Source organism: Eurosta solidaginis, chromosome 2 (assembly GCF_040869045.1).
Source record: "Eurosta solidaginis isolate ZX-2024a chromosome 2, ASM4086904v1, whole genome shotgun sequence".
In the NCBI taxonomy this organism is placed as follows: domain Eukaryota; kingdom Metazoa; phylum Arthropoda; class Insecta; order Diptera; family Tephritidae; genus Eurosta; species Eurosta solidaginis.
This window is the reverse complement of record NC_090320.1, coordinates 164381132-164405703: the sequence shown is the minus strand read 5'-3', so window position 1 is coordinate 164405703 and position 24572 is coordinate 164381132. Positions and strand designations below refer to the sequence as shown.

The following is a 24572-nucleotide window of genomic DNA, read 5'->3' as shown; positions in this document are numbered from 1 at the left end:
TGTTAAGCGCGGACAATTGTTAAATGGAGTCTGCAGAAACGTAAGTATTTTATTATTTTTCGTTATATTTTAGTTATATTGTATTTCTTTTATAGAAAATCAAAGTGCGATCGTGCTACGCGCGAACAATTGGAGCACTACGTGGTTTTTTAATGTGCTAACCCTGAAATGGGAAAAGGAAAAAATAATCCCAGGTCACCGCATCAAATGCACTCTTTATGGGCTCAATTGGCAGAGGAGCTAAACGCCTTAAGAAGACCAACACGTTCTGCAGAAAAATGGAAGGAAGTAAGTTGTAGTGAAAAATTAGTGGTACCATTTTACAAGACGGTTCAATGCTTAATATCGATCAAAAATTTTCGATGTTGGTATCAAAAGACGCGTCTTGACCGGCAGAATCAATAATGCGAGAGCAGAAATTAAAAAAATATATTTGTGTGAAGAGATATTTGCAAGCATACATAAAAAGTATGGATTACACCCCGTTTTTGGACCGACTTTTTCTAATTTTTGGGTTTTTTGGCGATAACTTTTCACAGATATGTATAATATTTTCAATTTCAACTTTCGGATTATTGATACTGGAGTCAAGGCGCGTCTTTTGATACCAACAATATTTTTTATCAATATTAAGCATCGAACCGTCTTGTAAAATGTAACCAAATTAGTTAATGGCATTTCGTATAATTTTTTTACATTCAGACGCTTGGAGTATGGAAAAGTCAGTTACGTACACGTGCACGACGTATAAAAATGTACCAAAGGGTTACTGATGGTGGTCCACAAAGCAAATCACTTAATGAGTTGGAAGATCGCGTTTCGGCTACTTTTGGCTTATTAGCGGTTGATGGTGCCGGTTTAGGAAGTAGTGGACTGAACTCGCCACAACAACAACTACCATCAAGAACATCGTCCATATTCTAGAGTCCGTCACCAGCTGTGAGTGATACACAATCTCCAAGCCGTATCCTTGCGATGAGTCCTATGAATTCGCCAACGGTTTTGCCGCAGCAAAACCATGCATCAGAATCATTTGTAGCAATGTCGAGCCCATCATCGCCTTAGGCTAATGCTGAATCGTCAAGTTTCGAACCATCGATGCCTGGTGTGACGCCTCTTGAGCCAGAGACTGAAGTAAGTAATTCATATATGTTGGGGTGGGGCAAAAATATGGGTTTCCTTTTCTTGGATTGGTTTATACATACATATATTTTCTCGAAATTGAACGCTCGAAAAAATTTAAGAACATTATTGTAGAGCGTTATACTTTCTGCAATTTTTGAGTAGAAATTGGTTGAATGATCTATCAGTAGTAAGATATCGACGTGCCATACGAAAATTAACACCTTCAAAATTCTGTACGAAAACTAACATTTTCGACTTGTGTTTGACGAAAACTAGCAATTTCATTTTTTTTCAGACGAAAACTAACACTTTTAGGTAGTTAGTTTTCTTCAGACACAAAATGAAAGTATTAGTTTAGTCAGACACAAAATTTCTGATGTTAGTTTTCGTACGGCACGTCGATATAATCATGTTCATAGAAGAAATAGAAAAACTGCTATGGGATTTTTGTCCCGTTAATATTAAAAACTAATATTTGATCAGTATGCATACTTCTTTTTCCCTATACCAATAAAATAACGAAAATAATTTTGTTGGACTCCCTAATATATAAATATTGTAACGAATTTACTTGCAAATCCTCTTATTTGCAATTCTCTGCTAAGTTCGAATCACTAAACTGTTGAAAAAATAACTCCAATATTGAATAATGGAAAAATGGCCTTTATTAAAGTACTTCACAATAACACTTATACTTTGCTACTCGCTGGCTTAATAACCAAACTGATTGATAACTCAAATGAAACTCTACTATTGGCCGCCAGATCGCGTGCTTAATCAAACTGATTGATAGCTCAACTCAAACTGATTTTCTGCGCCTCTACATCTGTCGCCTTTTATACTCTTTGTTTTCCTCGATCGCCTTTTTCTAGAATCTACTAGCATTGTCCATGAGCTCTCAAACTTCTCAGCTATAACTAAAATTGCACAATTTTATACATCTTTTAGGCGTTTCCAGAATCTACTAGTCCAGTAGCTCTCAAACTTCACAGATATATGCATGTGTTTGCGCATTGACTCTCCGCTGCTCGTATTCGTACATGGTACATATGTGTAGACGCAATTATTTATTCGTTTATGTAGATACATAAAGATTGAATTATTGATGTGAATGTTTGTAGTTTACAGTCTCTCGCGCACACATAGGCGTATAAGTAAATGCATCTGTGTGTGACATCTCTCGGCTGCCTTATATATGTGTATACATGATTTGATTATTGACGTTAATATCACTTAGCATCGCATTAGTGATGGTATAGCTTAGTGATGCTAATATCCGTGACACTGCCCTCCACCTAAGTCTGATCGTCCCGATCAGACAAATCTCTCGATCTAAATGCTGCTAATCTCTCCAAATGAACCACTTTCATTTTGGTTCGTGGTTTGGTAGTGGTTTGTATGCGGTACACTACATCGTTGCCCTGTTTTACAACTTTGTATGGGCCTTCCCAGTTACACTGCAATTTCGGGGACAAACCTTTTTTCGTTGTGGGTTGTATAGCAGCACCAAATCTCCTTCCTGAAACCCTTCCGAATTAATTGCTTTATCGTACCTCGCTTTCATCTTGTCACTCATAATCTTTGCTCGTTGCCTTACCAGATCGTGTATCTCTCTCAGCTCTTCTTCCAAGACACCAGTGGATTTCTTGACATTCCTCTCCGCATCGGCTTCAATCAGCTGGCAGTCGAAGGTCATTGCCAAAAATTACATTTGCGGGAGTTTGGCCCGTTGTGTCATGTCAATCATCAAGAATAATGATATGTGTGTATCCCAGTCCTTATGGTACTTGTCTACTACTTTCCTTAAATGCTCCTCCAATGTTCTATTGAAACGTTCCACCATACCATCGGACTGAGGATGCAATGCAGTTGTCCGTGTTTTTCGAATGCCAAACTTCTTGCACATTTCTTGGAACACAGCTGATTCAAAATTCCTGCCTTGGTCAGAATTTAACTCCATTGGTACCCCATACATTGCAACCCATTCGTTTTTAACCACTTCTGCTACTGTTTCTGCTTCTTGGTTTGGGATTGGGTATACCTCTGGCCATTTACTGAAATAATCCATAACCACCAGTACGTATTTGTTTCCGCGGTTGCTAGTAGGAAATGGACCTGCGACATCCATGGCAATCCTTTCAAATGGTGCACCTGAAACATACTGCTTCATCTGGCCATGACTTCGGGTTTTGGGCCCTTTCGCTCTGTTGCATACCTCGCAATTGGCAATCCACTCGGTGACCGACTGACGGCAACCAACCCAATAGAATCTCTGCTTAATTTTCTCGAGTGTCTTCGTGATTCCAAGATGGCCTCCACTTGGACTATTGTGCAGCTCGCTGAGCACGTCAGGAATCCTCTTTCTGGGAACAACTATCAGTTTCTTCTTGCATTGACCATCCTCACTCTCTCATACTCGATGCAATCAACCGGATATCAATTCCAAACTGTTCCACTGTGCCCAATATGACTTCGCAATGGGACTCTCTGCTGACATCTCCTCTCTGCTTGGTCTTTCGTTTCTTTCGAGCCCTTGCATAACATCTGACAGATTTGTATCTTCTAGCTGACACTTTCTTTGTCCCATTCATCCGTACACGTTATAGTCATTAGCCGCACATGTATAATGTCTTCTTTAGCCTCGGCCTTTGAACAGTGCTTGCATTCCAAACTACATGGCCTTCGTGACATTGCATCGGCATTTCCATGGGTACTACCTTTTCGATGTTCAATGGAAAGTCATAGCTTTTTAGTCGCTCGATCCACCGTGCCAATTGTCCTTCTGGATTACGGAACTGCAGCAGCCATTTCAACGCTGCGTGATCTGTCCTGACACGGACTCGCTGGCCGTAGAGGTATTTGTGAAAATGTTTAATGCACTCTACCAATGCCAACAGCTCTCTCCGCGTAACACAGTAGTTCCTCTCTGGTTTTCCAATCGAAAGGCTGTAATATGCAACTACCTTCTCCGGTCCATCGACCAGTTGTGATAAAACGCCTCCTATAGCATATCCACTCGCATCTGTATCTAGAATAAATGTTGCTCCTGGAATCGGATATGCTAACATTGGGGCAGTGCACAAACGCTCCTTCAATGTTTGGAAAGCTACTTCTTGCTCCTTCTTCCATTCAAAAGCTTTGTTTTTTCTTGTAAGCTCATGGAGGCTATGGGCTACGCTGGAAAAATTTGGTACAAATCGGCGGTAATATGTGCACAGCCCAAGGAAACTTCTCAATTCATGTAGGTTCTGTGGTCTTGGCCAATCCTTTACAGCCTCTATTTTTTCGTTCGCAGTCCAGATGCCCTCTGTCGTTACCTTGTGACCCAAATAATTGACTTCCTTTTTAAACAGCGCACACTTTTTGGGACTTAACTTCAGACCGGCGCCAGCTATTCTCTGGAAAACTTCCTCCAAGTTTTTAAGATGTTCATCAAAGTTCTTGCCCAATACGATGATGTCGTCCAGGTACACCAAGAATGTTTTCAAATGTAGTACTTTCAGTACCTGGTCCATGAGTCTCTCAAAAGTAGGTGGTGCATTACAAAGTCCAAAAGGCATCACTGTAAATTGCCACAGACCATCACCGACACTGAAGGCTGTTTTCTCTTTATCTTCCTCCTTCACCTCAACTTGCCAATAACCCTTTTCAAGTCCAGTGTGGAAAACCATTTTGTACCAGATAGCGAGTCCAGAGTGTCGTCAATTCTTGGCAATGGGTAGCTATCCTTTTTCGTAACGTCATTCAACTTCCGGTAGTCCACGCAAAACCTCATTTTTCCATCCTTCTTCTTTACAAGTACTACCGGTGAGCTCCATTGACTAGCTGATGGTTCGATGACGCCGCTGTCACTCATTTCTTGTATGATTTGACTCACAACTTCCCGCTTCGCCAGTGGAACACTACGTGGAGCTTGACGGATCGGCCTCGCATCTCCAGTGTCAATTTGATGTTTCACAACATTGGTGCGGCCTGGTTTGGAACCATCCTGGTCAAATATGTTTGCGTACTTTAGGAGCAGTTGCTTTTCCTTACTCTGATAATCTTCCTCTAGCCCCTCCGTCCATTCCGTGATGTCATTTGTAAGATCAGTGTTACTAGATGAAACGTGTTCCTGAAGCTGTTCACAGTTAATAATTACTTCAGCCTCTTGGCATCTTCCCAAAATAGCTCCTTTGGTCAGTTTGAGTGGTGACTTGAACTCATTGAGTACTCTTGCCGGAATACGTCCATCTTGTTTTGTCATAGCCAGGGTTTTTCCTATAAGTACGTTCGGTGCTGATTTGTTTGCTGTTTCGACAACAGATAATTTGTTTGTCCCACAATCTCCATCAACCTTTGCCCAGATGACTGCTTCGGATTTTGGTGGTATTTGCTGACTCTCTTCCACCAGTACTCGTTTACTGCTATAGCCTCTCTCGTACCCGAAATTAAGTGGTACATCCATGTTCTTATATCGCATCGTCTTGCTTTGCATGTCGATCTTGATGCCTTGGTTGATTAAGAAGTCCACTCCAATTATGATTTCATCAACAATTTCTGCCACTATAAAATTGTGTACTACCGTGACGTTCCCAATTGCGACTTCACATTCTGCTTCTCCAATTACTTGGGTGTCCTCTCCCGGGGCCGTACGTAATCTTGCTCCAAGCAATGGTCTTATCTTTTTGTTGACTAAATCCGCTCGAATGATGGAATGAGATGCACCCGTATCTACAGTCAGTAAACATTCCTTTCCGTCCACATGTCCTCCAACAGTAAGATTGCTCGATCTTCTTCCAATTTGCGAGATAGAGATTATGGGGCATTCAATTGCGGGAGCCAGCTGTCGCCCCTTGCGGCTGACTCGATTTAGTTTAACGATCGAGTGGTCTTGGAGATTTGCTCATCACCTTCTGCTCTGCGTTTACGACCACCCACATTGTTGGAGCTATTGGGACCGCTGCTGCAATGTCGTGCAATATGACCTGGGTTGCCGCACTTGAAACATTTAATAACTCCAGCATTTTTCTGTTGTGATCCCTTCAGTGCTTCCAAAATTGTGTCTACCCAATCTGGTCTTTCCACTTCCACACGATGAGCTTTGTATGCTGGTTTACCCAATAGTGAGCCCGTTTCCTGAGTCAATGCATGTGATACCGTTTCAGCAAATGTCAGCTTTGGGTTTGCGTATGTAGCTCGCTTCGTTTCCACGTCCCGTATGCCATTTATGAAACTTTTACCCTTTCAGTGTATTCCACGGGTGCGTCCGCATTTGCAAGATGAGCCAATCTTTCAATATCTGAAGCAAACTCCTGCAATGTCTCATTTGCTTTTTGGTAGCGCTTTTGCAACTCAATTTGGAATATCTGTTTTCTATGCTCGCTTTCATAACTTCGTTCTACAGCAGCCATCAATGGAATCGTCTGTAGGAACAGTGCAGCAACTTTATCTTCCGCATTCCAGTTGTTCACTGCTGCGGTCTTCTCAAACTGTAGCTTGAAGACCTGGAAAGGAACAGAACCGTCAAATGATGGTGTTTTTACCTTTGGATTGCTTGCTGAAACAGCTGGGCGGTTTAGTTTTAACTGCTCCATACGACCTTTTAACGCTTCTATTTCGGCATCAATTTTGTCCTCGAGTTGTAAAATTTTTGCATCCTGCTCTTCCACTTTCACAAAGAGCTGCGATGATACCTGTTCCGAAATTTGTGCCGACATTTCAGATATACGTGCCTCTTGCGCTTCCAGTTGAGATGCCAAATATGTCTTCTGTTCTTCCAATTGTGATGTTATACGGGTTTCCTGCGATTCCAGTTGGGATACCATATAGTCTTCTGTTCTTCTAGTTGAGATGACATATACGTTTTCTGTTCTTCTAGTTGAGATGCCAGTTGAGATGTTATATCTGTCTTTTGCGATTCCAGTTGAGAAGCCACTGTCGATGTTTGAGCAGATATTGCAGCCAAAATCATGTTCAAGTCTGTGTTCGCCATTGTCTGCGGTGTTTCTTCCATTTTTGTTATTTCCTCGCCATCAAGATGAAAGTCGTACTCTTCCACATCAATTCCTTCTGCTTCCATTGCCTCTCGTAGCCGTGCCTGAAGTTCAAGTTTAACGCCGCTTGTATCCAATCCACGGCTCTCCAACTCCTTCTTTAGTTGCTGGATCTTCAATTCACTGAACTTTGCCATGTCCTTGTTGTCCTTTGGAATTTATTCAACAATTCCTCTTCTCACACCAATTGTAACGAATTTACTTGCAAATCCTTTTATTTGCAATTCTCTGCTAAGTTCGAATCACTAAACTGTTGAATAAATAACTCCAATATTGAATAATGGAAAAATGGCCTTTATTAAAGTACTTCACAATAACACTTATACTTTGCTACTCGCTGGCTTAATAACCAAACTGATTGATAACTCAAATGAAACTCTACTATTGGCCGCCAGATCGCGTGCTTAATCAAACTGATTGATAGCTCAACTCAAACTGAATTTCAGCGCCTCTACATCTGTCGCCTTTTATACTCTTTGGTTTCCTCGTTCGCCTTTTTCTAGAATCTACTAGCATTGTCCATGAGCTCTCAAACTTCTCAGCTATAACTAAAATTGCACAATTTTATACATAATTTAGGCGCTTCCAGAATCTACTAGTCCAGTAGCTCTCAAACTTCTCAGATATATGCATGTGTTTGCGCATTGACTCTCCGCTGCTCGTAATCGTACATGGTACATATGTGTAGACGCAATTATTTTTTCGTTTTTGTAGATACATAAAGATTGAATTATTGATGTGAATGTTTGTAGTTTACAGTCTCTCGCGCACACATAGGCGTATAAGTAAATGCATCTGTGTGTGACATCTCTCGGCTGCCTTATATATGTGTATAAATGATTTGATTATTCACGTAAATATCGCTTAACATCGCCTTAGTGATGGTATAGCTTAGTGATGCTAATATCCTTGACAATATGTACATAGATCGGACACTTTTAAACTGAAATTTTTTCCTTCAAGAATGCTGGAGTTTTGAATGAAAGCTCAACCCGTATGTCTCGCGCAGAACGAGGCAAACTTATAAGTACTCTAATAAGCAACATAAGCAAAAGGAATAGTTTTGAAGAACGACGGGAAAGAAGAGAAGAGGAACAGCGTCAGGAGCATCGTGAAAAGATTCAAGCTATCACAACTTTAACGAGCTGCTTGACTGAACTAGTCAAAGTTTTAAAACCAAATTAAAATTAAGAATAGAGAAGTTTTACGGATTAGTTATTTTCTTTAATTATAATTGAACCAAAGACTGAATTCCTTATAAAAAACATGCTAGTTACTCTAATAATAATCTGTAAAACTTCTCTATGTACATTAGACTGGGTCGCTTTATTAACCGATATCGCGCCATCGATTTTTCGATAAAATTTGGGCTCAGGAAGAAAAGTTCCACTATGCATACCCAAAAAAAATAATTTTCGAGCCTGCAAAAAAAATGGCGAAAGGGTGAATTTTTCCACCAAAACACTCCCCAAAATCCAAAAAATATTTTTTTTTTCAAAAAACTTTTATCGGCAACGGTTTTACAACAATTTTTTGAAAGAAAAAAAAAATATTTTTTGGGTTTTGGGGAGTGTTTTGGTCGAAAAATTCACCCTTTCGCTACTTTTTTTGCAGGCTCGAAAATTTTTTGTTTGGGTATGCGTAGTGGAACTTTTTTTCCTGAGCCCAAATCCTATCGAACAATCGATGGCGCGATATCGGTCGTCCACAGAAATCGACGCAGGTTAATGTACATGTTGGAGTCAGGGACTGCTAATAATAGTTACTTTTTTTATACAAATTGCTAGTAATAACTATTTATTATACTCAGCTGAGCAGAGCTCACAGAGTATATTAACTTTGTTCGCATAACGGTAATCCGTAAGGGCATAAACTAATCGACATAGATATAGACTTCTATATATCAAAATGATCTGGGTGAAAAAAGAAATTCATTTAGCCATGTCCGTGCGTCCGTCCGTCCGTCTGTAAACACGATTACTTGAGTAAATTTTGAGTAATCTTGATGAAATTTGGCATGTAATTTCCTGGACGCTCATCTCAGAACGCTATTTAAAATGAACGAAATCGGACTACAACCACGCCCACTTTTTCGATATCGAAAATTTCGAAAAACCGAAAAAGTGCGATAATTCATTACCAAAGACGGCTAAAGCGATAAAACTTGGTAGGTGCGTTGGCCTTATGACGCGAAATAGAAAATTAGTAAACTTTTGGACAATGGGCGCGGCACCGCCTACTTTTAAAAGAAGGTAATTTAAAAGTTTTGCAAGCTTGAATTTCGCAGTCGTTGAAGATATCATGACGAAGTTTGGCAGGCACGTTATTCCTATTACTATATGTATGCTAAATAAAAATTAGCAAAATCGGATGACGAACACGCCCACTTTTAAAAAAAAAATTTTTTAAAGCCAAATTTTAACAAAAAATTTAAAATCTTTATAGTATATAAGTAAATTATGTCAACATTCAACTCCAGTAATGATATGGTGCAACAAAATACAAAAATAAAACAAAATTTCAAAATGGGCGTAACTCCGCCCTTTTCATTTAATTCGTCTAGAATACTTTTAAGGCAATAAGTCGAACAAAAATTTACCAATCCTTGTGCAGGTGCATAGATTCTATGACGATAACTGTTTTCTGTGAAAATGGGCGAAATCGGTTGAAGCCACGCCCAGTTTGTATACACAGTCGACCGTCTGTCCTTCCGCTCGGCTGTTAACACGATAACTTGAGCAAAAAACGATATATCTTAACTAAACTTATTTCACGTACTTATATGAAGTCACTTTATCGTGGTATAAAATATGGCCGAAATCCGACTATGACCACGCCCACTTTTTCGATATCGAAAATTACGAAAAATGAAAAAATGCCATAACTCTGCACCAAATATGAAAAAAGAGATGAAACATGGTAATTGGATTGGTTTTTTGACGCAAAATATAACTTTAGAAAAAACTTTGTAAAATGGGTGTGACACCTACCATATTAAGTAGAAGAAAATGAAAAAGTTCTGCAGGGCGAAATCAAAAGCCCTTGGAATCTTGGCAGGAATACTGTTCGTGGTATGACATATATAAATAAATTGGCGGTACCCGACAGAAGATGTTCTGGGTCACCCTGGTCCTCATTTCAAACTTCAATCAATTCTGCAATCATCCCCACTAATCCCGGAGTGGGCCGAGATTTTTTTGTCTTCTTTAATTGAAAAAAAAAACTAAAAATTTGTTTGTATTTTTTCCGAAAAGTACATTTAAAAACAAATTTAAAAAAAAAAAAGATCTCAAACGGTCAATTTTTGAAAAAGTTATAGCATTTTGAAAAAAACCCGGTTTTTTTTTTAAATTCATAACTTATTTTGAGTTGGACACCGTTTTTGTTTTCAAAATGCTATAACTTTTTGAAACATTGGCCGTTTGGGATCTTTTTTTTTTAAATTTGTTTTTAAATGTACTCTTCGGAAAAAATACAAAAAAATTTTTAAAGTTTTTTTTTCAATTAATTAAAAAAATCAAAAAGCTCCGCCCACTCCGGGATTAGTGGGGACGATTGCAGAATTGATTGAAGTTTCTTATGAGAAAAAAAAATGGCGAAATTAGAAAAATCTCGAAAAACTGAAAAATTACAAAAAAAAAACTTTAAACATTTTTTTGTATTTTTTCGGAAAAGTACATTTAAAAACAATTTTAAGAAGAAAAAAAGATCCCAAACGGTCAATTTTTGAAAAAGTTATAGCATCTTGAAAACAAAAACGGTGTTTTTTTTAAAATTCATAACTTTTTTTGAGTTGGATGAAAAAATTTGAAAAACTTCTGAAAAACGTCTTTCCCAAGCTAGAAAAAGAAGAAAAACTTTCAGCCAATTCTAAAGGGGTCGGGTTCAAAATTGGTCGAAATGGGATGGAATACCCCATATATAACTTTATTTTTAATTTTGCTGTGAGAGTTATTGAAATGAATTATTTCTGTCATTGTTACATTTATGTAATTGTTTTCTTTTGTTTTTATAAATAAAATTTAATATAGAATACATACATATTTATGTGCATATAAAAATCTTTATGATTAAGGCGTTCAAATGCCTGAACGATTTTGATGATTTTGGGACTACGGAATTGTGATAGGGGTAGATATATGAATAAAAATAGAAAAAGGTTAAGATAAAAAAGAGAAGGACGGTATGAGAAGTAAAAGCGAACAAAGAGGAAAAAAGGAGAGGTGAAGCGGCAAAATAATAAGGAGCTGAAATGATTAGGGAAGGGGTCAAATTCGATAGATACAGGCAAGTAATTTTTTTAAATATAAACGTCCTTTAATGAAGGGCTATGCACGCCCATACGTTTTTGTTTGTTTGTTCTTTAGAGACGTCCAAATTTCATTACACTGGAGTAATATTTGCAAACCATGAACCTTAAGCTTTCGGGGATTGTGCAAAATTTTATGTTTTTTTGCTGTCTGATTACTTTCTGAATTTTCATAAAGGTGAACCAGGGCTGACTCTAGAATTTGTGTGTACGATATTGGTATCAAATGAAAGATGTTAATGAGTATTTTAAAAGGCGTGGGCTTAGTTTTATAGGTGGACGCCTTTTCCAGAATACGCCATAAAGGTGGACCAGGGGTGACTCTAGAATTTGTTTGTACGATATGGGTATCAAATGAAAGGTGTTAATGAGTATTTTAAAAGGGAGTGGGCCGTAGTTCTATATGTGGGCGCCTTTTCGAGATATCGCCATAAAGGTGGACCAGGGGTGACTAGAATTTGTTTGTACGATATGGGTATCAAATGAAAGGTATTAATGAGTATTTTAAAAGGAAGTGGGCCTTATTTTTATAGGTGGACGCTTTTTCGAGATATCGTTATAAAGGTGGATCAGGGTTGACTCTAGAATGCGTTTGTACATTTTGGGTATCAAACGAAAGGTTATAATGAGTATTTTAAAAGGGAGTGGGCCTTAGTTCTATAGGTGGACGCCTTTTCAAGATATCGCCATAAAGGTGGACCAGGGGTGACTATATAATGTGCTTGAACGATATGGGTATCAAATTAAAGGTATTAATCAGGGTTTTAAAAGGGAGTGGTGGTATATGTTGTATATGTGAAGGCGTTTTCGAGATATCGACCAAAATGTGGACCAGGGTTACCTAGAACATCATCTGTCGGGTACCGCTAATTTATTTATATATGTAATACCACGAACAGTATTCCTGCCAAGATTTCAAGGGCTTTTGATTTTGCCCTGCAGAACTTTTTCATTTTATTCTCCTTCTCGCCCTTACCATAGGATCACACCCATTTTACAAATTTTTTTTCTAAAGTTATATATTGCGTCAATAATCCAATTTCCATGTTTCATCCCTTTTTTCCTATTTGGTATAGAATTATGGCATTTTTTTAATTTTTCGTAATTTTCGATATGGAAAAAGTGGGCGCGGTCATATTCGGATTTTGGCCATTTTTTATGCCAATAAAAAGTGAGTTCAGATAAGTACGTGAACTAAGTTTAGTAAAGATATATCAATTTTTGCTCAAGTTATAGTGTAAATGGCCGAGCGGAAGGACAGACGGTCCACTGTGTATAAAAACTGGGCGTGGCTTCAACCGATTTCGCCCTTTTTCCCAGAAAAAAGTTATCGTCCTAGAATCTAAGCCCCTACCAAATTTCACAAGGATTGGTAAATTTTTGTTCGACTTATGGGATTAAAAGTATCCTAGATAAATTAAATGAAAAGGGCGGAGCCACGCCCATTTTGAAATTTTCTTTTATTTTTGTATTTTGTTGCACCATATCATTACTGGAGTTGAATGTTGACATAATTTACTTATATGTATACTGTAAAGATATTAAATTCTTTGTTAAAATTTGACTTAAATTTTTTTTTTTTAAGCGGGCGTGGTCGTTCTCCGATTTCGCTAATTTTTATTAAGCGTGCATATAATAATAGGAGTAACGTTTCTGCCAAATTTCATAATGATATCTTCAACGACTACCAAATTACAGCTTGCAAAACTTTTAAATTACCTTCTTTTAAAATTGGGCGGTGCCACGCCCATTGTCCTAAATTTTACTAACTTTCTATTCTGCGTCATAAGTTCAACTCACCTACCAAGTTTCATCGCTTTATGCGTCTTTGGTAATGAATTATCATCGCACTTTTACGGTTTTTCGATATCGAAAAAGTGGGCGTGGTTGTAGTCCGATATCGTTCATTTTAAATAACGATCTGAAATGAGTGCTCAGGAACCTACCTACCAAATTTCATCAATATACCCCAAATTTACTCAAGTTATCGTGTTAACGGACGGACAGACGGGCATGGCGCAATCAAATTTTTTTTCGATCCTGATGATTTTGGTATATGGAAGTCTATATCTATTTCGATTCCTTTATACCTGTACAACCAACCGTTATCGAATCAAAGTTAATATACTCTGTGAGCTCTGCTCAACTGAGTATAAAAAAACGAACATGCAATAACAGAAACAAAACTGCAGCAATTTTCAACTGGAGGCGAGCCATATCGCAAGATACGCAAGATAAAATATAAAGACTTCGTTTTTTTAATATTGTAAATTCATTTGAAAAAGATAAACGCGAAAAGATTTAATTAATTACATGCTTGCTATTGCAAACAATTTAAAATTTTAGATTTTACTACTTTCTCTTTATAACGTAATTCCTTCCAAATAAATGAACGTTTCTGAATTTTGAGGAAAAATTAATGTTTTTCTGTCGTCTGATTACTTTCTGAATGTTTCCTTCTGAAATTTCACTTCTGCAATTTGACTTCTGAAATGTGACTTCTGAGATTTGGCTTCTGAGTTTTGACCTCTGAATTTTGTCTTTCTGAAAAAAGGGTTCTGTCTAATGTTTTCTAAAAAAATGTGTTTCTGAATTTTTGTTCTCTGAATTTATGGGGGGCACCCCGACATCTAGATGTCTTATTACCTGATATGTAGTGATCACGAACCAATGGGAAACAATTTTCAACGAATGCAAAACAGTTGAAATTCAATTGAACATCTCGCCAAAATTTCAGGATATTCGAAGGAGAAAACCCAAAAGACGTTTTGAAGATATTGTAAATGAGATGATTACGGATGATCCAGAGTCTGATTTTACAAACAATACATTCTTGGTGATCGACGATTCGGTAATCATTGACATTCATTACTGAGCGATTTGCAGCTATGAGAAATTTGAACGAGACGTTTTCCTTTTTGTGGCATTTGAAGACATGGATGAAACTACGGCGCGGGCGAGTGCAGTAAAATTTGTCGAAAAATAAAAGTCGGACGTTTCTCAAGCTAAGAATACGAAATAATTCACTTGAAACATATTTATGAAGCAAATTTTGATAAGTGTCTGCCACCATTGGAATTGCTAAATGCCATCTACATATGTTCAAAATCTGTATACAATTTACCACAACGTTTGGGTTGCTTTACGTATCTTTTGCACTATACCTGTCACTGTAGCTAGTGCAGAACGATCTTTCAGCATCCTTGCAAGGATCAAAAACTTTCATAGATCGTGTTCATCTTAAGAGCGAGTTTCAGGACTTGTTGAATCCGTTTTGGCAAGACAGTTAAATTTTGATATTATTATAAAAAATTTTGCAGCGCAAAAAGCAAGATAAGCCACTCTTTGATATCCGAACTCTTTTATATCCGAACCTTCTATATTGAATAATTAAAATTTATAATCATTATATTTATCAGAAATGTACTAAAATGTTACCAAATAACTAGAAAAGATTATGTGAAAGAATATGTGGCTGTTAAGACAATTTTATTTCTACGTTACAATAAAACAGTATAAATCTATACTATAATAAATCTCTAGAAAATCGTTTCTGTACATCCAAGATTTCTAAAAAAAAATGAGTGTACTTGACGTTTGGAATGTCGTAGAATCCATCGGCACCACTTTTTTCTGTTTGTCTGTTTGTCTGTATGATATCGATAATCTCGGAAACTAACGAATGGATTTTTATGAGACAGATGGATAGCCTGTAATCCAGAAGGGAATCTAGATTTCAATAAAATCGCGTGAGAAACAAAAAAGATATAGTTGTTTAAGCTATAATTAAGCTACTTTTAAGGATTTTTTTTTGAAAAACGAAGGAAAATGCACTTAGTTTCCAAACAAATATCAAAGAATGCCTTTGCAAAGTTTTTTTTTCAATTTCATATAAATTAAAAATCAAATTCATTAATAGATACAGTGCCGTATAAACATGCGTACAATATGGGCATCAAACAATAGAGGAAGATTACAGGTTTCATTTGAATTTTGTGATATTTAGATAAATTAATCGATAACTGAGTTATCGGTCAAAATGTATTTGCCCCAAAATCTATAAATTTGCCTACAATCTATCTATCTATCTTCTATACTATAATAAATCTCTAGAAAATCGTGTCTGTACATCCAAGATTTCTAAAAAAAAAATGAGTGTACTTGACGTTTGGAATGTCGTAGAATCCATCGGCACCACTTTTTTCTGTTTGTCTGTTTGTCAGTTTGTCTGTATGATATCGATAATCTCGGAAACTAACGAATGGATTTTTATGAGACTTTCACAGATGGATAGCCTGTAATCCAGAAGGGAATCTAGAACTTATTTCATTAAAATCGCGTGAGAAACAAAAAATATATAGTTGTTTAAGCTATAATTAAGCTACTTTTAAGGATTTTTTTTTTTTGAAAAACGAAGGAAAATGCACTTAGTTTCCAAACAAATATCAAAGAATGCTTTTGCAAAGTTTTTTTTCAATTTCATATAAATTAAAAATCAAATTCATGAATAGATGCAGTGGCGTACTAAAAAAAATTATTTCACGCTGCCATATTACGATAATCGGTTAAAATGATGTTACCTAAAACCTCTAAATATGCGTACAATATGGGCATCAAACAATAGAGGAAGGTCACAAGTTTCATTTGAATTTTGTGATATTTCGATAAATTAATCGATAACTGAGTTATCTGTCAAAATGTATTTGCTCCAAAATCTATAAATTTACCTACAATATGAAATACTTTTAACTAAGATTTTAAACCTTTTATACGCGTTAGTCAGGGACTCAAACTTTTTGGTGCAATTCGATTTATCTATTCGCTGACAGGTGGCGCAAAGTTTTCGTGTGTACTGCGATGCTTTGGTAGGTGTGCGATTGGTTGTCGTACACATACACTAAATAAAAAAAAAAAAATAAGGGCCACTTTAATATAAATACGCATCCCGAACAACGTCGGGTACCCTGCTAGTAGTAATTATTCTGTGTTAATTTTATTTCAAGCTCTTAGTCCAAAAATCATTTAGTTGATGTGGCAAACAATTTTTTTGATGTAATCCATCAATAGTCATTCATGAATGAGACGTCATTAATTCAAATTAATCAAATATATTTTTTATAAGGGGCCGTAAATTGTTTAGTCCCGGGCCCGGATTTTCTCTCTACGGCCCTGTATATGTATATATATACCACCGCTCTCTATGATTTTTTCCGACAACAATATATGCTATACACGTAAGCATTTGGTGAAATTTGAAGCTTCTAGCTGTTAAAATGGGCTGATATTGCAAAAAGATATATATATACTATATGTACCACCATATATTTATTATATATACCACCGACCTCCAAGTTTTTTTGACACAACAATATATACTATATACGTAAAGGCTTGGTTGCCTCGAAAGCGCTGCCGCTATATAGCGGCCGTTACATAGCGGTAGAGTACATTTTCAAAAATGTTGTAATGTTAAAGTAATTATGTGGAAAATAAGAAGACGGTTACGAACACCGTAACGTAATATAGCGGCAGCGCAAAAAATATTATGGCCGTCATGACGGTACAAACTCGTTCATCAACGTTTTTTTCCACCGCTATACTCAAAGAGGCGAATATTTTATCAAATATTTCAAAAACAAACAAAAATTCAGACTTCAAACTCCTTTTTGAAAATCTTTTTAAAAATAGAAAACCCAAACATAAGCGAAAAACACCAAAAATAAGTGAAAAAGTCGAAATATTATCGACTGAATCGGCTGGATATGCTATTCCAGCTGTACAAACAAAACGGTGCCGCTGATAACGGTGAGTATAGTGACCGTTATTTAACGGTCGTAATATGACGGCACCGTTTTCCGAGGAAACCAAGCCTTAAGCAATTGGTGAAATTTGAAGCTTATAGCTGTTAAAATGGGGTAGAAATTGCTAAGTCTCTTATCTGAACAATCGGTTGTATGAGATATATACTATATATACCACTGATCTCTATGATTTTTTCAGACAACAATATATGCTATACGCGTAGGCATTTGGTGAAATTTGAAGCTTCTAGCTGTTAAAATGGGGCTGAAATTGAAAAAAAAAATATATATACTATATATACCACCATATATATACTATATATACCTCCGATCTCTACGATTTTCAGACAACAATATATGCTATATACGTAAGCATTCGTTGAAATTTGAAGCCTCTAGCTCTTAAAATAGGGCAGTAATTAAGAAAAGTTTCTTATCTGAGGTTGTGGAGGATATATACTATATATACGACCGATCTCATCAATTTTTTCAGACAACAATATGTGCTATATACGAAAGTACATGGTGAAGTTTGAAGCTTCAATCTGATAAATTGAGGAAGATATGACAAAAAACCTCATATCCGAAAAATCGGTTGTATGGAGGATATATGCTATATTGGTCCGATCCGGCCGGTTCGGACACCTAAATACACCCGCTCGCCAAATATTATCAATATATCTCAAAAATTGAGGAACTAGTTTGCATACAAACAGACAGACGGACAGACGGACATGGCTAAATAAACTCAGCTCTTCATCCTGATTATTACGGTATACTTAATACTAGGTCTATCTATTTTCCTTTAGGGACTTACAATTTTGAGATTCGTGCCAAAGTTAATATACCATTTAATTTTCATGAAAGGTATAAAAATAGGTAGGTACTTTGTGTGAGGATGCAAAGTTTCACGTTTTTAGTGGTCTGCATGTAAAAATGTGACTACGAATCACGTATTTCAACAATATATGACGCAAACGTAAGTATTTGATGAAATTTGAAGCTTCTAGCCGTAAAAAAGAGGCAAAAATTACAGTTTATATGGGGTATATAATATATATACCACCGATCTCTATGATTTTTTCAGACAACAGTATTTGCTATATACGTATGCATTTGTGAAATTTTCTAGCTATTAAAATAAGGCAGAAATTGCGAAAATTTCTTATCTGAACAGTCGGTTGTATGGGATATATACTATGTATACCACCGATCTCAATGATTTCTTCAGACAACAATATATGCTATACACGTAAGAATTTGGTGAAATTTGAAGCTTCTAGTTGTTAAAACGGGGCAATAATTACGCAAAGATTCTTATCTGAACAATCGGTGGTATGAGATAAATACTATATATAACACCGATCTCTATGATTTTTTCAGACAACAATATATGCTATACACGTAAGCATTTGGTGAAATTTGAATCTTCTAGCTATTAAACTGGCGCTGAAATTGCAAAGAAATATATATATATTCTATAAATATATACTATACCATAAGACCCGGCAGACGTTGTCCTGCCCTAAATTTGGCCAATCTGCATACATTTTAATAAGCTTTTTCTGTCTGACTCTGCCACCCCCCCCCCCCTCTTCAATTTTTCCTTTTGTTCACTCCTCCCTCCGTCTTTTTCGCTTCATCTATCTCCTTCTTCGTCTCATTCTATCTCTTTCTCAATCTCCTTCTTCTCTCTTTTCTCTTCTCTCGATTTCTTCTCATTTTTCTGCATCCCTTAATGCCTGTCCCAGAAGGTGGTATGTATTTTATTCCAGTCCCAGTCCCAGTCCCAGTCCTAGTCCTAATCCCAGTCCCAGTCTCTGGATAATATATTATCTGTACTAAAGCACTCATCAACAGCTTTCATTTGATATCCATATTGTATAAACACTGTCTAAGCATTGGCCTATGTCTCGAGACCCTAGTCACCCAGGGGTGTGAAAATTACCCTCTAATAAAGCACTAATCAACAGCTTTCATTTGATATCCATATTCTATAAACACACTATAGGGGTACCTGGGTCCACGTTTTGGCCTATATCTCGAGACCCTGGTGACCCAGAGGTATGAGAATTACCCTTTACTAACGCACTCATCAACAGCTTTCATTTGATATCCATATTCTATAAACACACTCTAGGGGTACCCAGGTCCACGTTTTGGCCTATATCTCGAGACCCTAGTCACCCAGTCACCTATCCTATATTATACGTTAGATCAAACTACATACGGGGTGCAAAACAAATTCAAAATCGGTTCAGTAGTTTATGAGTCCATTGGCCTCAATTGTGTGACACGTGTTTTTTATATGTATATTAAGATATACCACCATATATATATTATATATTCCACCGACCTCTATTTTTCACACAACAATATATACTATATACGTAAGCGATTGGTGAAATTTGAAGCTTATAGCTGTTAAAATGGGACTGAAATTGCGTAAATATATATATATACTATATCCCTGCAAAAATCGCGAGTACTCCATGCATTCATGTATGGAGTACTCGCTATGAACCAACCCGAGTGCTCCAAATTAACCACAATTCATACAAAAAATATGGTCCAATTAACGTTGCGATGTACTAGGACTGGACCATATACTCCAGCTCCGCATTACATCAGAATAATCCATGGAGTGCCCACAGTCAAATAAATATCGTGTAGTGATTACAATCGTTAAAAACAAGCAAGTTAATATATTCGTGTAAAACGATGAGTTAGTCCATTGCTGCATTACAGTGGAGTATAATGGTAAGTACTCCAGTGGACCACATGATCCAACGATTTTTGCAGGGATATACCACCATATATATACTATATATAACACCGATTTGTATGATTTTTTCAGACAAGGATATATGCTATATACGTAAGCATTCGTTGAAATTTGAAGCCTCTTAAGCTGAAAGTATAATAATTATTGTTAGGCCTTGAAGTGAAGTGACATAAATAGGCGTCGATATAATCTTTACCTAAGCTCGGCAATGTGCGCTCCAACTTTATATTTTTGATTGTCATCAGAATTTGTACAGTGGTTATGCTTAAATTTGAATGTTCAACAAGATTATGTCTTTGTTTTAAGAGATATTTTTCGTTTTCTCTGGTTCTATATAAATTTACCCAAATGTTAGTTCAAAGCCAATATTTGGACGCTTCATTAATATCTAATGTAGGCCCTAGACATGTGGAGAGTTTCATGATGTTCAACTTCGAATTTAGCGCGAAAATAGAGCGCGGTATTGGAAGCGAGATATTGGTGAAGTACTAAATTTGCCACCCCGGATCTTGAAGATTTCAGCAGGAGCACAGCGATTTATCATGACTTTTAATACCTTTAACATAATGTCAAAATAAAGGCGTATGCAAGTTTCCAAGCGTTGTCTCAAATTCCGAGGTCAAACCATTAAATGGCTTGAGGAATTTTAATTTTCTTAATAATTGAATTTTGAAAACGACATTTTTTCCAAGTACCTCTGCTTTGCACTTACATACGAAAATCGAAAACTTCTATATGAATTTTATTTATATGTGAGGGCATACGGCAGTGCATTGAAATTGTTTTTATTTTTGAAGTATCAAATTGTATGCCTATGGTTCAGGACAATACAAAAACAAAAATACGTTAAGTGTTTTGGGGTTGAGCAGCTCTGTTGGAGAGATTACAACCTAAATACTGGTATTTATACTGGTGTCTTACATCCTGCCAAATATTAATATTGAAATTTATGAAAATCATTTGCGTAATTTAGAATTTTTATCTAATACTGCTAATCATGCGGATGAAATTATATATCTTGGCGATTTTAACCTAAGCAATATACAATGGATATCCGAAAATAATATATTACTACCGTCAAAATTGTAGTCTGATATAGATTTATTAGTTACTAGTTCGCTAGTATCGCATCGATTTAATCAAATTAACCATGTTTTGAATAATTCAAACAAAATATTAGATTTAGTATTTACTTCTGCAGAATTGAATGTATCTTGTGAGGAATGTTTATTTCCTATTTCGATTAAATTTTATATATATCAGAAACAGTCAAAAAAGTGGCAAATTTTCGTGACTATTACAATTACAATATTGGGGAGGTTAATACACGTTTTCAACAAATATATTGGTCTTTCTTAAACACACACAGTGATCCCACTACTTCTTATAACACGTTGTGTAATAAAATGTTAGATATAATTTCTAATTGCATTCCGCTCAGGAAACTGGCTGTTCGTAACAAACCACCTTGGTTTAACGCGATATTATGCAAACTAAAAAACGCAAAAACAAAAGCGTACAAGAGATATCGAAAATCGAAGCAAATTTCTGATTATCAAAATTTCGCTCGTTTAACAAAGGAGTTAATTAGTTAATTAATTAATTCAAAACGGAAAACCAATGGCTATCCAACTACTTTCTTCTTTGAAAGTTCAGTGTCTGAAAGTCCTGCCGATGCTTGCAAATTACTTTCAGAGAGTGCATCATAAGTGCGACGCCGTTAGCAATCATACAATTGCACATTTGCCCTTAGGCAATATCGATAGTTTAACGATTTCCTCGGATGAAGTCGAGCTTGCGATTTATAGTCTAGATAAAAGCACCTGAGTGGGCCATGAAGGTTTGGCCCCAATATTTTTTAAGCTGCATTCAGCGTTTGTGTCAACTCCAATAGCAAATATTTTCAATATTTGTATAGATAATTCAACCTTTCTAGATTGTTGGAAAGTAGGTTCAATCGTCCCTATATACAAGCCTGGTAATCGCAATAAGGTTTGCAATTAGCACCATTTCAAAGCTATTCGATTTCGTACTTCAAAAAAGACTAATGAGTCAGGTAAATTGTGTAATATAGAAATTCCAACACGGCTTTATGCCACAAAAGTCGACTTGCACAAATCTTATGCTAATTACGAAAAAAATTGTAAATGCTCTCTAAGATCAAGCCCAGCTTTACGTAATTTATACTGACTTTTCGAAAGCGTTTGATAAGGTTGATCATGCTATTTTGATCAACAAGCTCTGGGCTTTCGGTTTCAACGGAAAAATTTTTAATTTCTTTCATAGTTTCTTAACAGGAAGGAAACTATTTGTTAAAATGGGCACCACCAGCTCTTCTATATCTGTAAACGCATGGTCAGTATACCGCATGGAACGCATTGCGGTCCACTCCTATTCCAATTATTTAGCAATGATTTGCCAAATCTTTTTGCAAAAGCAGAGTGTTTAATGTTCCCTGATGATGTGAAGCTCTTTATCAAAGTACATAATTTGACTGATCGCCTCAATCTTCAGGCAGATCTAGATAATTTGCATAGTTTTTGCTCAGTCAACAATTTACATCTTAATATCCAAAAGTGTTGTGTTGTTTCATATGCAAGAAAAAGTAATCCTTATAATTTCGCCGACTCAATAAATGGGAAAATATTAGAAAGAAATTCGCTGTTTAAGGACTTAGTTCTTATTTTTGATTAGAAACTAACTTTTATAAAGGATATCGACCATATCGTGTCTAAAGCTTTCTCAATGGTTGGCTTCATACGTCGTAACTTCGCCGAATTCTCTGACCCATTGACCTTAAAATCACTGTATATCTCGTTGGTGTGTAGTCTTCTAGACTATTGCTGCATTATTTGGAGTCCATACTTCAAAATTCACTCTCACAAAATAGAAAGGATGCAAAAAATGTTTACCAAGTTTGCTTTATGTAAACTTAATTGGCCTGACGGCGTGCCTAATTATCTGGGAAAGCGTAAACTGTTAGGATTGACAAGCTTATCAGACAGAAGGAGCTACTTTTCAATAATGTTCATATATAACATCATCAATGGTAAAGTAAATTGTACTCAAATCTATGAGTCAAAATTTTAACCATACATCGCGTGAACTTAGACAGGTTAGACTTTTTCCTGTTCCTGTGCATAGATCTACCTATGCATATAATGAGCCAATATCGAGATGCATTCGATTAGGCAACACATATTCGGAGGCTATTGATTTTAATTTGAGTGTAAATACCTTCAAACGAAATTTATTTAAAATATTTAATTAATCAAGTAGTCTGTAAGATTATCCGTAGTCGACGAAATAAAATAAAATAAAATAAAATAAAATAAAAGAACCTGAAGCTATGTTCAAAGTTTCAGGTACACTGGGTCACCGGGAAGTTTCTTTAATTCGAAATCAAAATTTCCGAGTTCGGAAGATTTTTTGAATTTTAACGATCTCTGGAATACCTATCGAAAATGCTTCTCCCTCCTGTTGCATTGCCATGGGATTCTCGAGTATTTTCTTAGTTTCAGGAATCTATCTCTACGGGAAGTTACGCAAATAGCGGACCTAAATATTAGAACGTAAAAAAGCCCAAACCTATGTTCAAAGCTTCAGGTCACTGGGTTATCGGGAAATTCCTTAAAACTCGAAAACAAAATTGCAAAGTTAGGAAGTTTTTTAGAATTTTCACGATCTCTGGACCACGAAGCAAAGTTTTTCCCTCCATGGTAAATTGTCATCGAGTGCCGACCTCTGCTGAAAGTTTCAGGATTCCAACTCTGCGGAAAATTACTCAAAAATGGGTTGCACAATTCTTTAATTTTGTATGGAAATTAATATTGGGGAATTAAAAATATATGATGATACCATCCATTGTTCAAATAAAGAGGACTTGCTACATACGTTATCTATTTAAGTACTTAAATTTTCTTTCGTTCCACTTTTATAAATGAAAGGTCAAAAGAAGTAACTATGGAAACAAGGCTCCCGTCTTGGACAAAACCTTTGTTGCAGTTTTCACTTACCCTATATAAGGAATGCAGCTTTCGATGTAGATTGCGAAGCCAACGTTTTCCTTTCTTTTTAAATATATGTATATATTTCTCACTTTAAAATCAATTCAACCCTTTCTTTAGTAGTTCAAATTAAAATCACAACTAAAACGGGCGTACAAAATGCTACGCCGCATAACCTAAACTTATATTAGAAAAAAAAAATTGGCAAGAAACCTTTTGACAGAAGCCTTGTAAGTTCATTTCAAATGAGCATTTAAAATGGTAGAAATGGGATGAACATTTCAATGCAAACATAATACTTTATTTCCACTTAGAGCTTTATTTGAGATTGGGGCCTCTGAAGTTTTATAATACAAAATTGAATCTCGATACGTAGAGCATTTAAGTCAAATCCTAAATTATTTGTTTAATATTACCTCAGGTATGGTAACCTACAAAGAGGGCCGTAGAGAGAAAATCCGGGCCCGGGACTAAACAATTTACGAGCCCCCTATAAAAATTCCACTAATA

General features: G+C 36.3%; 1 protein-coding gene across 4 annotated transcripts in view; it reads right to left on the bottom strand.

The window, feature by feature from the left end:
- ninaC (STKc_myosinIII_N_like and MYSc_Myo21 domain-containing protein ninaC) overlaps nt 1-24219 on the bottom strand; it is a 2219740-nt gene extending 2195521 nt beyond the window's left edge. For all 4 annotated transcript variants that reach the window (XM_067766366.1, XM_067766367.1, XM_067766369.1 and 1 more), the window contains exon 1: nt 24072-24219. The gene's annotated coding sequence lies outside the window, so the exon portion shown is untranslated. The remainder of the gene's footprint in view (nt 1-24071) is intronic.
- Nucleotides 24220-24572: the final 353 nt, after the last annotated feature.